General features: G+C 32.8%; 2 pseudogenes; both read right to left on the bottom strand.

Moving 5' to 3' along the window:
• Positions 1–7,574: 7,574 nt before the first annotated feature.
• Positions 7,575–8,101, bottom strand: LOC138347894 (zeatin O-glucosyltransferase-like; annotated as a pseudogene).
• A 5,063-nt stretch (positions 8,102–13,164) lies between these two features.
• Positions 13,165–13,894, bottom strand: LOC138347980 (zeatin O-glucosyltransferase-like; annotated as a pseudogene).
• Positions 13,895–16,257: the final 2,363 nt, after the last annotated feature.

Genomic DNA, 16,257 nt, shown 5'->3' with positions numbered 1-16,257 from the left:
ATCCTAAATCATGTTCAATGTGAACATGAGATCAAAGAAGAAGATATGTAGGTTCAAATTGCACTAAGTAAGCAAAATCATAAGTACATCAAATCATCAATTTTGATAAGAATGAAGTTTTAACAGTTATTGCCTAATGCCAATAAACGGAGCAAAATATAATGGCTCAAATATTGGAGTATGAATATATTCCCCAACATCTTTAACTTATGAAAATGATAAAATAATGGGCATTGATAATAGATATTTGCTTTAAATATGTCATGCCCAATTTAACAAGAACTAAAAGAATAACTTGTAATTAGGGTAGTCAAGTCATCTCCTTAGTCTTTTGGATTACTTACTTGATTCATTGTAGAAATGGGATTACAATGAATCATTGCACTCGTAAGTAAAACATAGGATCAAAGGAGATCATTGAAATACACAACAAAAATAAGAAAAGATTGAAAAATAAACCAAGTCTGGGGTGAGGAACTCTCGGCCTGAGGGGAGCAAAATTATTAAATTTTGCTTGAGTTGTTCTAAAATTATGTTCATGATTTAAAGGTATTATGTTCATGTATAAAATGTTTTTTGTTCTTTAAATGCATGAAAATATGTCATATTCATAGCATGATTCATAAATAACGAATTGGGAAAGTAAAGTGACGTCACTTTCAAAAAATGGCATGTTGCTATAGGAAAAGCTTTCCTTGATCATGCATAGTCCTTATGTGTTAATGTTAATATACCCATAATTAGTAAAAGTGTATACTAACCCATATACAATTACTATTTTTATAGGTGTTGCTACTTGAAGAAGATTGAAGAGTAGTTGAAGTTTTTTGGACTAGTCGCTCCAGACTTTGGTAGGTCCTCTTAAGTTCGAGGATGCATACGCTTTATATTCTAGATTTAATAGATTAGACATATCAAGTGTATGTTGTCCCTATCATTTCCTTTCAACCATTTGTTCAAGCTTTGGTATTAAGGTCGGTTTGGGAACTATTAATGATATTATAAATTCTTCATTTCAATTGTTCAATCTATAAATAGATGGTTGTTTATTTTTAGTTGTTAGTATATCACTCTTATGAAAAAATTGTATGATGTCTATGTACATTTGCATAAAGCTAAAAAGTTTTAAATTTTCTGCTAAATTTAACTATATGATTGTGATGAAAGCTAAGAAGAGGCTTGTCTGAAACCTCTGAGAGATTAACGATGCCGGTCTCATCTAGGTTCTAGGACCCCAGGTATGACATAGTGTCAAAAGTAAAAGGCAAGCAAGAACAAGACCCTATCTAGTTATAATTAAAGGAAAGTATTCTTAATAAAAAAAAAGTGATGGCTTTGGGATAAGGGGGAGATGGTGTATGGATATATCAAGTTAGGTTTTGTGTACCAATGGTAGACGATTTAATTACTTTGAATTTTCACCCATTAAGAGTGTTATGAGATTCGGTAAGAAGAGAATCGGTTTGATAAGACGCTACTTGAGAAGCTAAAGAGTATAGAAAGAGGAAATACCCACATCTCTTTGAATCGGGAGAAGTTTCAAATAAAGGTAACAATTATTTTCTTGTAATTGTTATTAAGTTGGCATGTTGTGTTTATACTTTGTTGTTAGGTGTAATAGCTAAATGTAAGATGTTACACCATAAGCCTAGTACGAAGTAATCTCATTCGAGGATGAATGTTCCTAAGGGAGAGATATTGTAACATGTCGCAAATTGATATAGCTAAAAAGAAAATTAGAAGTTGAAATAGCATGTTTTGGGAAGAATTAAAAATGTCGAATTTTTCTATGTTGGAGAAAAGTAAATTTTTGGTAAACTTCAAAGGACATAACTACTAGATCATGATTAGTAAAAGGTATTGATTGATTTGGTTGTAAATCCCTCGAAGATATCTTTCCAATGCCACCGAGTTTGCATAATTTCGATTTCATATGAGTGAGATATGTCTTTCAGAAGTTGGGCTGTTGGATTAAGGATTGTCCAATCAGAATTTGAGAAGGGAAAAGTTGTCTTTTCCTTATCCAATTATTATACTTATTTTTGGGTAATAAATAAGTGTCTAAACTGATTTTATTCAGTTCATGCTTTTAGAAAACAAGTTTGTGTTTTCAGAGAATAGAAATGAAGAGGAGAAAGGAGAAAAGGAAGCAAGAATGTTCAAGTCATTGAAGTTCGGCGTGTGGAAATCATTGGGGATGATCCCTAAAAAGTTATGTGAGATCATTATGTGTTGGGTTATTCCAGCCACACACCAAATTTATTCAATTCACTAATTTTGAGTATATTGGATGATGAACATTGATATTTTGATGAAGAATTAATGAATTCTTGATTGAATGAGTAGTAGCATGTTGTAGTTTATTTGATTCGTGTTTCTAGGCTGTTTTACGATTATAAACTATAGGGTATTGAGTATGTTAGTGATCCTAAGTGTTTTGGTGAATATCCATGGAATATTTGAAGTTTTAGAGTTGAAAACAGAGAAGAAAAGTCGAAACACACGTCTATTGGGCCTTGGGGCGCCACGACTCCCATAGCCCACAGGATAGTGTATGTCCATAGTGGCTTGGGGTGTGTCTTAAACAAGAGCTCCTCAACTTGGCATCTCAAGTTTGGGCTTGGCTCCCCACGCCTCATAGAGATCCGGGACGCCAGATAACCCCAGTCATGCCCCATCTTTTGGTACTAGTTCCTAAGTGATTACCCACATTTCCTCGTTGATTCCAATACTCTAAGGTATGTCTAAACATAATGAAATCATCCATAAACATGAGATAATGAACCAATAATCCACAATCCAATTGAAGAAAGTTAGGATAAAAGTCTATGTAGCTAAGAGTTAAGTCTAAAGGTTAAGAAGTAAGACAAAGTACAGTTTCTTAAAGTTTCAAGAGTCTTATTTAAATGTTTTAACTTCATTTTAAGTCTTAAGTCTTGAGTTATAGAAAGATTAAAATTAAAATTCTCTCCTTCAAATAAGTATAAGGGAACTAAGTATTTCACTAAAGAGTTGAAGGTCATCCTTTAAAGAAATATAAGGGAATTAAGTATTTCCCGAAGAGTCGTTTCGAAAATCAAGTTTCAAGCTAAGTAAAGAGTAAAGAGTAAAGAGTTAAGTTGAAGTTCTTTTCTTCAAAAGTATAGGGAGACTTAGTATCCCCGAAGAAATTTATATATTTTTCACATTTAAACAAGTAAAGAGCATTCGGGCTAGCTTTCAGACAAAATTAATAGCTTTACAAAATGAAGAAAGCAGGGAAACTATGATTTACAAGAGAGCTTTTAAAGCTAAGTTTTGAGCACTAATTCTCAAACTGTAGAATTAATATATTTTAAAAACATGAGATCCAATATATTTTTACAATTAGTATTGAGCACCGATGTAGGGTTGTGAGTGATAGATTAACTCAAGTCTTCATGAAAATCATGTAGCCACCCATGGGTAGAAAAGAGTCATTCTTTTTAGGTGAATCCTTTTCACAGTTTACAGGTGGATCCATTAGGCAATTTAGGTCCTATACTTTAAGTGGTTTAGGATGGTTCTTGGCAATGTAAGGTAAAACGTTGTATCATCACTATAACGATTGAATGATGGTTGTCGGTTAGAGAAACTCCCACAATAGTAGTTGCATAGTTCCTCAAGAGGTTCTAATTAGTATGAACGGGGGTATAAGACTTCATTCATGCAGTGCACGAATAGAATTTGAGAGAAAGCATAATATATATTCTTTATTATTAAGATTTGAGTTTAAATCATATTATTTTGTATTTTGGCGTGCACTTTAGAGTTAATGGTATCTTTGCATATATAGAGTTGAAAACCATGTTTTAAACAACTTTTCTTGATATTGCATATGTCTTTAAACTGCTATATTGTGATATGAGTAATTATAATGAGTAAGTTATTCATGAGTTGAGCATAACCAAGGTAGGTGTTTTTGTTTACTCCTTTTCAAGTCTATGTTGTTTTAACATTTCAACTCGCACACTTATACATTCAATGTACTACTACCAATTGGTCTACATCGTATTATGATGCAGAAACAGGTAACTAGGATCGACATTCGAGTGCACCATTGATCCAATGAGATTTAGTTGGTGAGGCTCCCTTCATTACAAAGGACATCTTTACCTTTTAGCTATTTTCTAACATTTTTAAATTGTTAGGATTATTAGGGGTTCTGCCCCAACATCCATCTTTAATTTAAAGGCTTCATAGACAGATAGAGTTATTTATTTATTCTTTTCATATCTCTTATAAACGATAAGACTTAAGTTGCCATTTTGGATAAGCCTTATTTTAAAGTTATTTTTTGACTTATGTATTCTACTAAGTAAGACACACCAAGGGTTCGCTTAAGACCATCAATTGTCATTAGGTGCTGGCCCTGTCCAGGGTGTAGGCTCGGGGCGTTACTCTTCAATCTTCTTCTCCTCTTGTTCTTTCTCTCCATCTTACATCTAGTATACAACTTCATTGTCTTCTTTTGCGAAGTCCTTATCAACGGTACAAGATCTTTATTGACTATTGCTAATGGAAGGACTTCATCTACATTAGTAGGATCACCATCATTATCAATTGTTGGTGATGTATAATATTCAATACCTGCTGATAAATACATATCTTCGCATTGTTATAAATATATTCTTTTACACAAAACTATGTAAATTAATCTACCTTCATTTTTCTTGTTTTTTAACCTCTCCTCAATTTCTCATCTTGTGTGAAAGTAACAACTTCCATAATTGATAGTTCAAGGGATGCAACACACTCACACAAATTATCATTTTTATTATTTTGTCCACTCGAAACAAAATTTTCATACGGTTTGTTGAAATTGTTTTCACCCAATATTTCATCCTCCTCGTTCTCTACTGCAACAGTTACGATAGTGACACCTTTGAACTTTGCCTTTAAGGCATCAATGCTTATGTCCTTTAATTCTTTCATATATGGCTTTAATCTATAGATTTTTTTTTTGTTTCACAGATAGTCGGTATAAAGTATGGATGCATAATCTACAAAAAAATATAAATAATACAAAACCTTAAGCTAATTTGTAAATAGTGCTAGATAATAATAAATAAATTTATACCTTTGTACTTCTTCTTTTATAATTAAATGGATCACCTTATACAACATTATCACACTTTGTCGTTTGGAGTCTAAGAAAATTGGTAATGGGCAGAGGACAATTTAATGACTTCTTTGAATACTTCCCAATATGAGGAAAAGCCTCATATATCCAAACCTGATATTAATAAAAGAACAAACAAAAAAAAACAGAGACTACCAAATACTTTATAAATATATAAGAACTTTATTATAAATGAGTACTTAATTGATAACCAGTAAAAGAAATTCCTAGGGGAGTCGATACAAAGAATATGATGCATTTCCTCTTTCATGGTACACTTGCATATGTTTCTTCAAATAAATTTATGTCTTCAGGTACTTCACTATTAAATCAAAACACTCTTTTCCCCACAGATAACTCTTAAAAAACTCTAAATCATCTACCATATTAATGTGGTTTGAATACACAATCTTAGATTGATCGTGGGCAAGCGACAAAGAGTGGAGTAACCAAACTAAGGAGCACTTGAACTTCTGCTCTTGTTCAATCTAGTACCCTTAATTAAATTCATCAATTTTGTAACACTGGTATTTTTACTCTTCGTAACTTTATGTTAGAATTTGTTACCTTTCTCAAGTACTCTTTTCATTCTTGATTCACGGGGGTATGCTGAGCAATTCCACCCTGTAATCAGTGCAAACTCTTTTAAGCCAAAACACGCAGGCTTATCATTCACACAAAACCACATCTCATGCAATTTCTTTATCGTTCTTAGCATGACACAGCAACATATAATGGACCAATTGTCCATTGAACTTGTAGTAATCTGGAATATCTCTTAAATGTCCAAAGCAACTAGTTATTAAATTCATTATGAATTTTTTGTTGAACTAACACAGTTCTAAAATCACAATAAAAGGTCAATCTTGCTCTCAAAAAAATTTTCGTTGGAAAAAATCTAAACTCATCCATCCATGTACTTATATTAAAGAAGTTACCAAAGATATCTAGTGCACAGATTAGAAAGGACAGAGGATCATCGTCCTCATCTCCAGTCTGTCTGTGTTACTCTCCTCATCTACACTATAAGTTCTTTCTTCACTAAATTTACTACTGTATTCATAGTTATCTATCTCAACCATTGTATCCGAATATAAGTTAGACTTAGGCTCTTCAGCTACAAATTATTTCTTTATTGAAGATCCTCTTGAAACTTCTCCAGCCTTTCTTTTATTGTTTTTAGAAGGCTTAGAAATATATCTTTTAGCACTTCTGCGATTTAGGAGTCATACTGTATTATATGCAAAAATATAACTTTCATATTTAAAATCTACCAAAAGTCTATCAATACAAACAAAGTAATGCTTAAAATATCTATGAAAAAGTATGAGTTCCAACAAAACTCGACAATGCCATTGACCTAAACTCCATTGTAGTTGACCAACATACAGGGGCTTCTCAACATATAGTAAAATCTTTTAGCTTGTTGAACCAGATAAACGTTAAAAATCAAAAAATCAATAAAAATAAAAAATCAAATATTCCTATGCATGAACTATAATGGGTGAAATTTTCAGAATATTAACAAACATCTAAACTTCAAGATTTTCACGACACTATAGCAATATAATAATCAAATAGGCTAAAAGAAAATAGAAAACACGATTAAACTTAAATCAGACTTAGAAGATTGAAAATGATATGGGAAGTACATTGAAAAAACTTTGACTGAACTTGACAAGAAGATTGATGAAAATAGACAAACTCGATTTCATTCTTCGAGAACAACTATAGAATATCTATTTTCTTTAGGTTTTCGGTAATGGAAGATGAAATACAGAAGAAGGAAGATGAAGGATGAATAATTTTATGAAGGTTTATAGTTACAATACAAAAGGTTGAGAAGCTTAAGGAAGACGAGGAGGTTCCTCGAAAATTTTAACTTTATTTGTTAAATTATTTTTATATTCCTTAGGATTCTAATATAATTATTTTGAGGGATGATTCTATTTTATGTTGAAGCGTTGGGGATGAAAATGATATTTTATATACATGTTTTTACCCCCAAGTTCTTGAACTGATGAAATGACCCATGACCCCACAATACAACCCCACCTTTTCACCTTTTTTAACCCTAACCCTAAAAATGAATCAAAAAAGAAATTAAGTGGCTATTATGCGAATTAAGTTTAGGGAGTGTTCCCCATTTCAATTAATCTCTTGTAAAGCTCGGCCTGGTCATGTTTGGGGGCTAAAGAAGTTGGGTAACTATAATTGTCATAAATAAGTGAGAAAACACAAAAACAAAAACACTTTAAATCTTGAATTGCAATCTCGTAACACAAAAATTTTGAAAAAGGAGATGCCACTAAAAAAATGAGAATTACAAAGCGATCATCTGAGTGATAGCCATAAAAAGTTTAAGATACCGAACCTAAACTTAAAGTTAAATTAGATGTAACTAAAATACTTGAAAAATATGGTGAAAGCAACTTTATCTTTTAATAAAAATGATAAAATAATCCAACACTATTCGAGAAGAACCCTGTTTCTTAGTGGAACGCCTCACAGCTTCTCCCAATCCTTCTGCTCTTTTTCTAATTACATCACCTTCTTCTGATTCCATCAACTTCCTCACGACATTCTCAATAGTGGATGGACTTATGAGCTCCCTGCGTTTATCCCACTCCCTCAAAATCAGGCCTATTTTAAATATTTTTATCACTAAGAAACCATTGTTTGGCTGATCACTGTGCATAGGCCAAGCAACTACTGGTACCCCCATAGTAATACTCTCTATGCAAGAATTCCAGCCACAATGACTCATGAACCCAACTGGAAGAATTAGCCAGGATTTCGGGTTGTAGTGCCCATTCTCTTACAACTTATCCCAATACCTTTTACTCTTTACTCAAATCCTTTTGACCACTCAAGTTTTCTAGCTTCCAGGGTGTAGATATCTCCTCTATCATCTTCTCATAAAACCCATATGAACTTCTTTTTGCTTTAATCTAATCCCATCGCTATCTCTATGATTACTGTATCGAAAAATGTAGTTGTTGTTCCACAATATATATAAAGAAATGATCTGGGAGTTTAGTAGTCCGAAATGGTCCAATTGCCCATTGTTGTTTACTCTGTGAAAAATAAAGATGATTTTTTTGAGGTAAAAATAATTCTTGATATTTTGTAGAACTTTCTAGAGTTATGAAGAGTAGTAACTTAAGTACTTGGTGTATCTATGAATTGTGTAGATGTTCTAGACAAGTAGATATTTATAGTGAATTATATAAAAATCTAGATTGTTGTTAGATATTTAGAAGGTAGGATCATCTAGATTTTTCTTGTAGATCTTTCTAGAATAATTTCTAAAAGCACCCATATACTAGTATAAATAGGGTGACCATAGTAACTTTTAATAAACCCAAATGAGCTAGTCTTCTTCTATATCCAAGTAATTTTATCCACAATACTCTTACTCCTTTCAAGCTTCGTCTTCTTTAGTTGGATCTTCCTATCTTAGTTAACGATCTTGGGCTAGCAGAAGGGTTCCCCAATTATACTCTTCTTCTATTTTTCTCTACATAGTATCAGAGCCATAGATGCAGATTGACTTGTGAGTGTTATTTCAAGATCGGGTTGGTGGTAGATTCAACTAGTTTGCGTAGAAGGATTTTAGTGGTCGTGTTAATGGACTGGGGATGGAGTCGTTAAATCAGTCAAATTAGAAGGTATGGAATACATGTATGGAATCATACCTTGTGGGAGAGAATTTGTGGGATGTTGTTAATAGGAATGACACAAGTCCTCCTCTTGACAAATCGGAAAACAGTAGCCTATACAAGAAATGAAAGAAAGTTAATACGAAGGAGGAGGTCATTCTGAAGAGGACCTATTTATTTGATCACATTATAAAGTGTAAATCAGCTCATAAGATATGGAGGACCCTCGATCGCTTGTTAAACAAGAAGAATGGAGCTCGGTTGCAGATATTAGAGAATGAATTGGCCAACACCACTCAAGGTAATCTTTCTATCTACGATTATTTTTTGATGATTAAGAACTTATGTTCTGAGATATCTTTGTTGAATCCGAAAGAGGCTATTTCGGAAGCACGAATGAGAAGCATAGTCATTCATGGGTTAAAACCTAAATATATTCCATTTGTTACGTCAATTCAACGATTGAGTGAACAAGCATCCTTGGAAGAGTTTGAAAAGTTATTGTCGTCACAGGAACTACTAGCCAATAAGTTGGCTACTGTATTTATCAAAATTGAAGAAAATGCTCTTGCAGCCAACAAGAGGAACTTTATAGGAAAAAGAAGATATATGCTACCCTCTCGATCCTCAGATGGATCATGCTCACCTAGGGAGAAGGAAGAGTCTTCTAACTATTATGGTAAGAAGACTCTTAGATTTTATGGTTGTGGAGAAATAGGGCATATAAAAAGATATTTTTGATCAAATGAGAGCAATATGGATCAAAAAGTTGTTTAAGAAGAAGAATACTGGGAAAATTATTTAGTAGTGAAGGCTCTAGCAATAGTTGTTATGGTTTTCATCAACCTTGAAGAAAACTTGATCGAGGATTCAGAATATAATGTTGTCGATTACATGGAGAAGCAAGAAAATGATGTTATCGATATAAAGCAACTAAATCTTGAAGATGTTCATACGGGTGATACGGTAGCTTTTATTGAAGAAATTAGGGAAATAGATTCTAAACAAATGTCTAGAGCTATGTATGTCGATGGTGACCTTTATGAAGAAAGTATTGAGGAAGATGTATGGAAAGTTAAAGTCTTCGATAAATCGTTACTCATTAGCTTAGATCAAATACTAGAAGCAAATAGAGAAAATATTAATCAAATAGATGGGGAATCCGACCTTGAAGGCAAATTTGCACGGAAAGCGATAGATGATATAACTTTCGAAACATCTAAATCTCATAAACAAGTAATTGAAGAGCTCGAAATAAAATATGATGGTGTATCCTTCTATAGTGTTGAGACTTCACGAGAAATAGATGACAATATCATCACTAACTCATATTAAGAGGCTAATACTAATGAAATCTATCAATTTTATGAAGTTGCATCGGAAGAAGTGTGTTCCACAATTTTGAATATTGGAGTTCCAATTTTGTACAACATAAATGTCTCTCCAAATAGTACAACTATAAGAAATTTAAAAGAAAGGGGGATTCTAGGAAATCAACGATGAGATAATTCACATGGCTCCTTTGATAATGGAAAATCTTTATCATTTGATAAAGTAAGAGGAGTTCGGAAGAAACTTCCAAGATTTTCACCAAGCCTTGGATCAAAGCTTCGTTTGAGTTTTTCCAAAACAAGGGTTGGGTGGTTTCAAAAAAATTACTTTAAGGGGGGAGTGTGAAAAATACAGATGATTTTTTGGAGGTATAAATCACTATAGATATTTAGTAGAACTTTCTAGAGTTATGAAGAGTAGTACCTTAAGTATTTGGTGTATCTAGGAATTGTGTAGATGTTCTAAAGAAGTAGATATATAATGAATTATAGAAAAATCTAGATTGTTGTTAGATATTTAGAAGATAGGATCATCTAGATTTTTCTTGTAGATCTTTGTAGAATAATTTCTAGAAGCATCCATATACTAGTATAAATAGGGGTGATCATAGTAACTTATAATAAATTCAAATTAACTAGTCTTCTTCTAGATCAAAGTACTTTTATCGAGAATACTCTTTCTCCTTTCTAACTTCGTAGTCCTTAGTTGGATCTACCGATCTTAGTTAACGATCTTGGGCTAGTGGAAAGGTTCCCCAATTATACTCTTCTTTTGTTATTCTCTACATGGTATCACAGCCATAGCCACAGATTGACTTGTGAGTGTTATTTCAAGAACGGGTTGGTGATAGATTCAACTAGTTTGTGTAGATGGATTTTAGCGGTCGTATTAATGGACTGGGATGGAGTTGTTGAATCACTCAAATTAGAAGGTATGGAATACATGTATAGAATCATACCTTGTGGGATAGGATTTGTGGGAAGCTGTTAATGGGAATGACACAAGTCCTCCTGTTGACAGATTTGAAAACAGTAGCATATACAAGAAATGAAAGCAAGTTAATGCGAAGGCGGAGGTCATTCTTAAGAGGACCATTTTATTTTATCACATTGTAAAGTGTAGATCGTCTCATCAGATATGGAGGATCCTCGATCACTTGTTCAATAAAAAGAATGAAGTTCGGTTGTAGATATTAGAGAATGAATTCGCCAACACCACTCAAGGTAATCTTTATATCTCCGATTTTTTTTATGATTAAGAACTTATGTTCTGAGATATCTTTGTTGAATCCGAAAGAGGCTATTTCGGAAGCACGAATGAAAAGAATCGTCATTCATGGGTTAAAACCTAAATATATTCCATTTGTGACGTCAATTCAAAGATGGACTCAACAACCACCCTTGGAGAAGTTTGAAAATTTGTTGTTGTCACAGGAACTACTAGTGAATCAGTTGGCTAGCATACTTATCAAAATAGAAGAAAATTCTCTTGCATCCGACAAAAGGAATTTTAAAGGAAAAACAAGATATATGCTACACTCCTGATCCTCAGGTGGATCATGCTCACCTAGAGAGAAGGAAGAGTCTTCTTACTATAATGGTAAGAAGCCTCTAAGATTTTATGGTTGTGGAGAAATAGGGCATATAAAAAGATATTGTTGAGCAAAGGAGAGCAATATGGCTCAAAAAGTTGTTGAAGAAGAAGAAGACTGGAAAATTATTTAGTAGTTGAGGCTCTAGAAATAGATGTATGGTTTTCATCAACCTTGAAGATGACTCAATCGAGGATTCAAAATATAATGCAGTCAATTACATGGAGAAACAAGAAAATGATGTCATCAATATAAATCAACAAAATCTTGAAAATGTTCATACCGTTGATATGATTGCTTTTATCGAAGAGATTAGGGAAATAGATTTTGAACAAATGTCTGGAGCTATGCATGTCGATGGTGACCTTTATGAATAATGTACTAAGGAAGATGTATGGGAAGTTAAAGTCTTCGATCAATCGTCAGTCATTAGCTTAGCTCAAATATTAGAAGAAAATGCTAATCAAATAGATGGGGAAACGACCTTGAAGGCCAAATTTTAGGCAAAAGGACATATAATATAACTATCGAAACATATAAAGATGATAAACAAGTATTTGAAGTGCTCGAAAGGAAATCTTATGGTGTATCCTACTATAGTGCTGAGACTTCACAAGAAATAGATGACAATACCGACTTAGATGAAGAGGCTAATACTAATGAAATCTCTCAATATTATAAAGTTGCATTGGAAGAGGTGTGTCCCAAAATTTTGAACATCGGAGTTTCAAACTTGTACATCATAGATGTCTCTCCACATAGTACAACTATAGGTATTTTAAGAGAAATGGGGAGTCTAGGAAATCAAGGACGAGATAATTCAGATGGCTCCTTTGATAATGGAAAATATTTATCATTTGATAAAGCAAGAGGAGTTCGGAAGAAACTGCCGAGATTTCACCAAGACATTGGTGAAAGCTTCGTTTGAGTTCTTCCAAAACAAGTGTTGGGTAGTTTAAAAAAAATTACTTTAAGGGGGAGTGTGAAAATTAAAGATGATTTTTTGGATGTATAAATAATTATAGATATTAAGTAGAATTTTCAAGAGTTATGAAGAGCAGTTACGTAGGTAATTGGTGTATCTAGGAATGGTGTAGATGTTCTAGAGAAGTATATATTTATAGTGAATAATAGAAAAGTCTAAATTGTTGATAGACATTTAGAAGATAGGATCATGTAGATTTTTCTTGTAGATCTTTCTAGAATAATTTCTTGAAGCACCCATATACTAGGACAAATAGGTGTGACCATAGTCATTTGTAATAAATTAAAATCAACTAGTCTTCTTCTATATCAAAGTACTTTTATCAAGAATACTCTCTTCTTCTATATCAAGGTACTTTTATCAAAAATACTCTTTCTTCTTTCTAGCTTCCTCTTCCTTAGTTGGCTTGGGCTAGCATAAGGGTTCCCCAATTATACTCTTCTTCTGTTATTCTCTACATAATTCCTACTTGTGCCAACAAATCAAGAAACTCGCCTTCATTACTTTGCTTGTATTATGGATCTCACTAGATTTCATATCAGTATATGGAGGCTGAAGAGCTATAATATTTTTGATTTCATAAGTCATTGTTCCTTCAAAGGACAGTATGTTTTTTACTAATTCTTCTCCAAGATTGATGGGCACTCCACTAAATAAGCACACAAAACAGTACAAACTTAAAGCTGAAATGCAATTAAATATATAAGAAGCAGCATTGGGAATGGAAGACACATCCTGAACACTATATGACATAGAAGGATCATGAACAACAATGACTCGTCTGGATTTAGAGGAGATATTGCATAAAAAGGAATCGACGGGCTCGCATATAAGCATAGATGCATCCCATAATGTAACTATATGTGATTGGGATCTGCTTGAGGCATTAAAGATAGGTGGAGCTGAAGCAAATTCAGGAGTTGGAATTTAATAGAAGTTGATTTTTGCATGTTTGAAGGATTTAAGGCGTTGGCTTGAATACGAACTTGTTGGTTATGAGTGGACGAGCCATCATAATAGACTAGAGGATCATATGACGAGGAGATTAAACTGGCAAGTTGAAGAAGTTGATTGAGATGGCCTTGAGCTAGAAAAGGAACCATCACTATAACTACATCATGATCAAGTACATGGTTTGGTAAATTCTCAAGATCGGAATTTCGTACTTCTATAGGATCCTCCATGTCTCTTGATTGAGATTTTTTCATGGAAGAAGCAGGTATTCAAGTTAAGAGGAGGATTCACTACCAAATTCAAACCTTTAAGAATGTGAGCTTCATCACTAATAGTATTAGTCATTTTGTGGTACATAACAAATCAACCAAGTATTATGCATTACAAAAGAAGTGTGTTGTCAAGAATTATTATGACCATAGTATGTCCGTTGGGGTCTTTATTTAAACCTCACAGCGTTTTTCGTATGTCCTACATGGGGTTGTAATTTATTTGTAGATCATCTATTGTTCGCTTTTTTTTCTTGTTTTTGTCATTAAATAGTTTGTGACACGTTGTTTGCAACAATTTTGAAAGTGATAGAAAAATAATAACAATCATAAATAAAATATATGAAGAAATATAATTTTATTGCAGACACAACTATGGCCCTCCCTTGATTCTAATCTACTTATATTTATCCATGATTTGAGATTTTGTTCCTCCATTGTAATCCAATGATATTTATTCAATCATTCGAGGGCCGTTAGTAGTGTACTTCTCAAACTAGGATGGTTTAGATTAAGCCTCTATATGAACTATCAATTTTATGTGATATTCGAGATTTTGACCTCTTAATGGAATTTTAGTACCCTTTATATAGGCATAAACTAGGGTTTAGAGTTTAGTAGTCTCTGAGAATTTTAACTAAAATTAAATACACCTTCTACAGTCCCAATTCGAATTGAACACATCTCTTAGATTCCTACAAAATTTTAATGTCTATACACGTATATTGCACATGTATCTCCTGGTGATATGAATTTTTATACCTCCAATAGTGTGTTTATGTTCGATTGAATGATACAATGATATGGATTGAAAAACTTATTCAACAAATTCCAATTGGGGATGATAATGGGGTGGGGTTGGAGTGGATTTATTAAAAAACATTACTGTGAGACGGGGCAGGTTGTGGGTACATGTAATTTTATGCGAGTTCAAACATAATTTAAACTTTTTAGTTGTTATAGAGTGATAGAACATTATTTATTTAGATAATTGTATTAAAGCCACAAAAAAATATGAAGATTATAAATAAAAATGGTTCAATCAAAATATATTTTCTTGCATGTTTCCAATTGACCTCTAAAAAGTAAAATTTCAAGTCACTATCCTATTAAATTAGTACAACTTAATGAAAATTAATTTTTTTTTATGAATGTTAGTTTTAGTATCAAATATAACTAGAAAAAGAAAATATTAAAAAAAATAATGTGGGACGGGTTCATGGGGGCTGGTATATGCGGGGCGGTGTGGGGCAGGTTGAAAATGATAAGTGTTGCTATGGAGGGTGGAGGGGATTAAAAAGTTTGCAGGTTAAGCTCAACCCGCACCGCCTCCGTCCTACACTGCTTCATTGCAATCAATAATTCCAATCTAGTGTAAGCACTTACAGAATAATTACTAACACATACACCATCAATTAATGTTGTATAACGCATGGGGCTGCTCCTCTCTTAAGTATTGGTCTCGGGTTCAAGCCCTACGTATGAAAAAAATTATATTCCCCCAAAATAGGGTCATACATGACACAAATCCAAAGTATTTGGGCTTGAATACTGGTACAAAACACGAAAATCAGAAAGAAAATGTTGTTGTGGAATACTACTTTGATCTGAATACACATTTATCTTTTTTCTTAAATTTTTGCCTTTTTCCCGTATTTTTCTGTGTTCTATTTTTAAAAAAGAATCCATCTGTTATTAATGTTACAAATCTTAAATGACAATTATAACACCTCTATTTATATTTGCCACTACTTGCATAACATTAATTGATGGCTGCTATTATTATAACTCATTATTATTCGTAAATGTTATCATCAACAGTTACTATTTTCAATAACCCATTGTAAAGAAGCCTTAACTGCTTTATTATGATTCATAATGTTGTTCTTTATATACTATTACTTAAGCAATGTAGAGGTCCCTGAATTTCAACCTTCTTCTAAATATCGGTATTGTTTCTATATTTATACCTCTGTTAGTGTAGAGTATGGAGCAAAAATCTCTTTATAAAATTTGAATGTTGATAATATTCAGTTTTTCTTTTTTCCGTTCTTGCAAAAGAAAAAAGAAATATGTGTATTTAAACTTTATAAAGAGACTTCTGCTCCACACTAACTTCCTAGTGCCAGTGAGAGTAGTGATTAGCGTTATAGGTTGTTGGGTGACCTCCTCTACACTAACAGAGGTATAAAATAGATAAACAATATCGATATTGAGAAGAAGGTGGAAAATCATGAAAATTTTATATATAACATTTACATGACAACTAATAATAAGGTATGACATTATTTTTTTATCTTTCAAGTTTTAACAATAAATAATTA

This window comes from Solanum lycopersicum, chromosome 4 (assembly GCF_036512215.1).
Source record: "Solanum lycopersicum chromosome 4, SLM_r2.1".
Classification (NCBI taxonomy): Eukaryota; Viridiplantae; Streptophyta; class Magnoliopsida; order Solanales; family Solanaceae; genus Solanum; species Solanum lycopersicum.
This window is presented reverse-complemented; position numbering and strand designations above follow the sequence as displayed.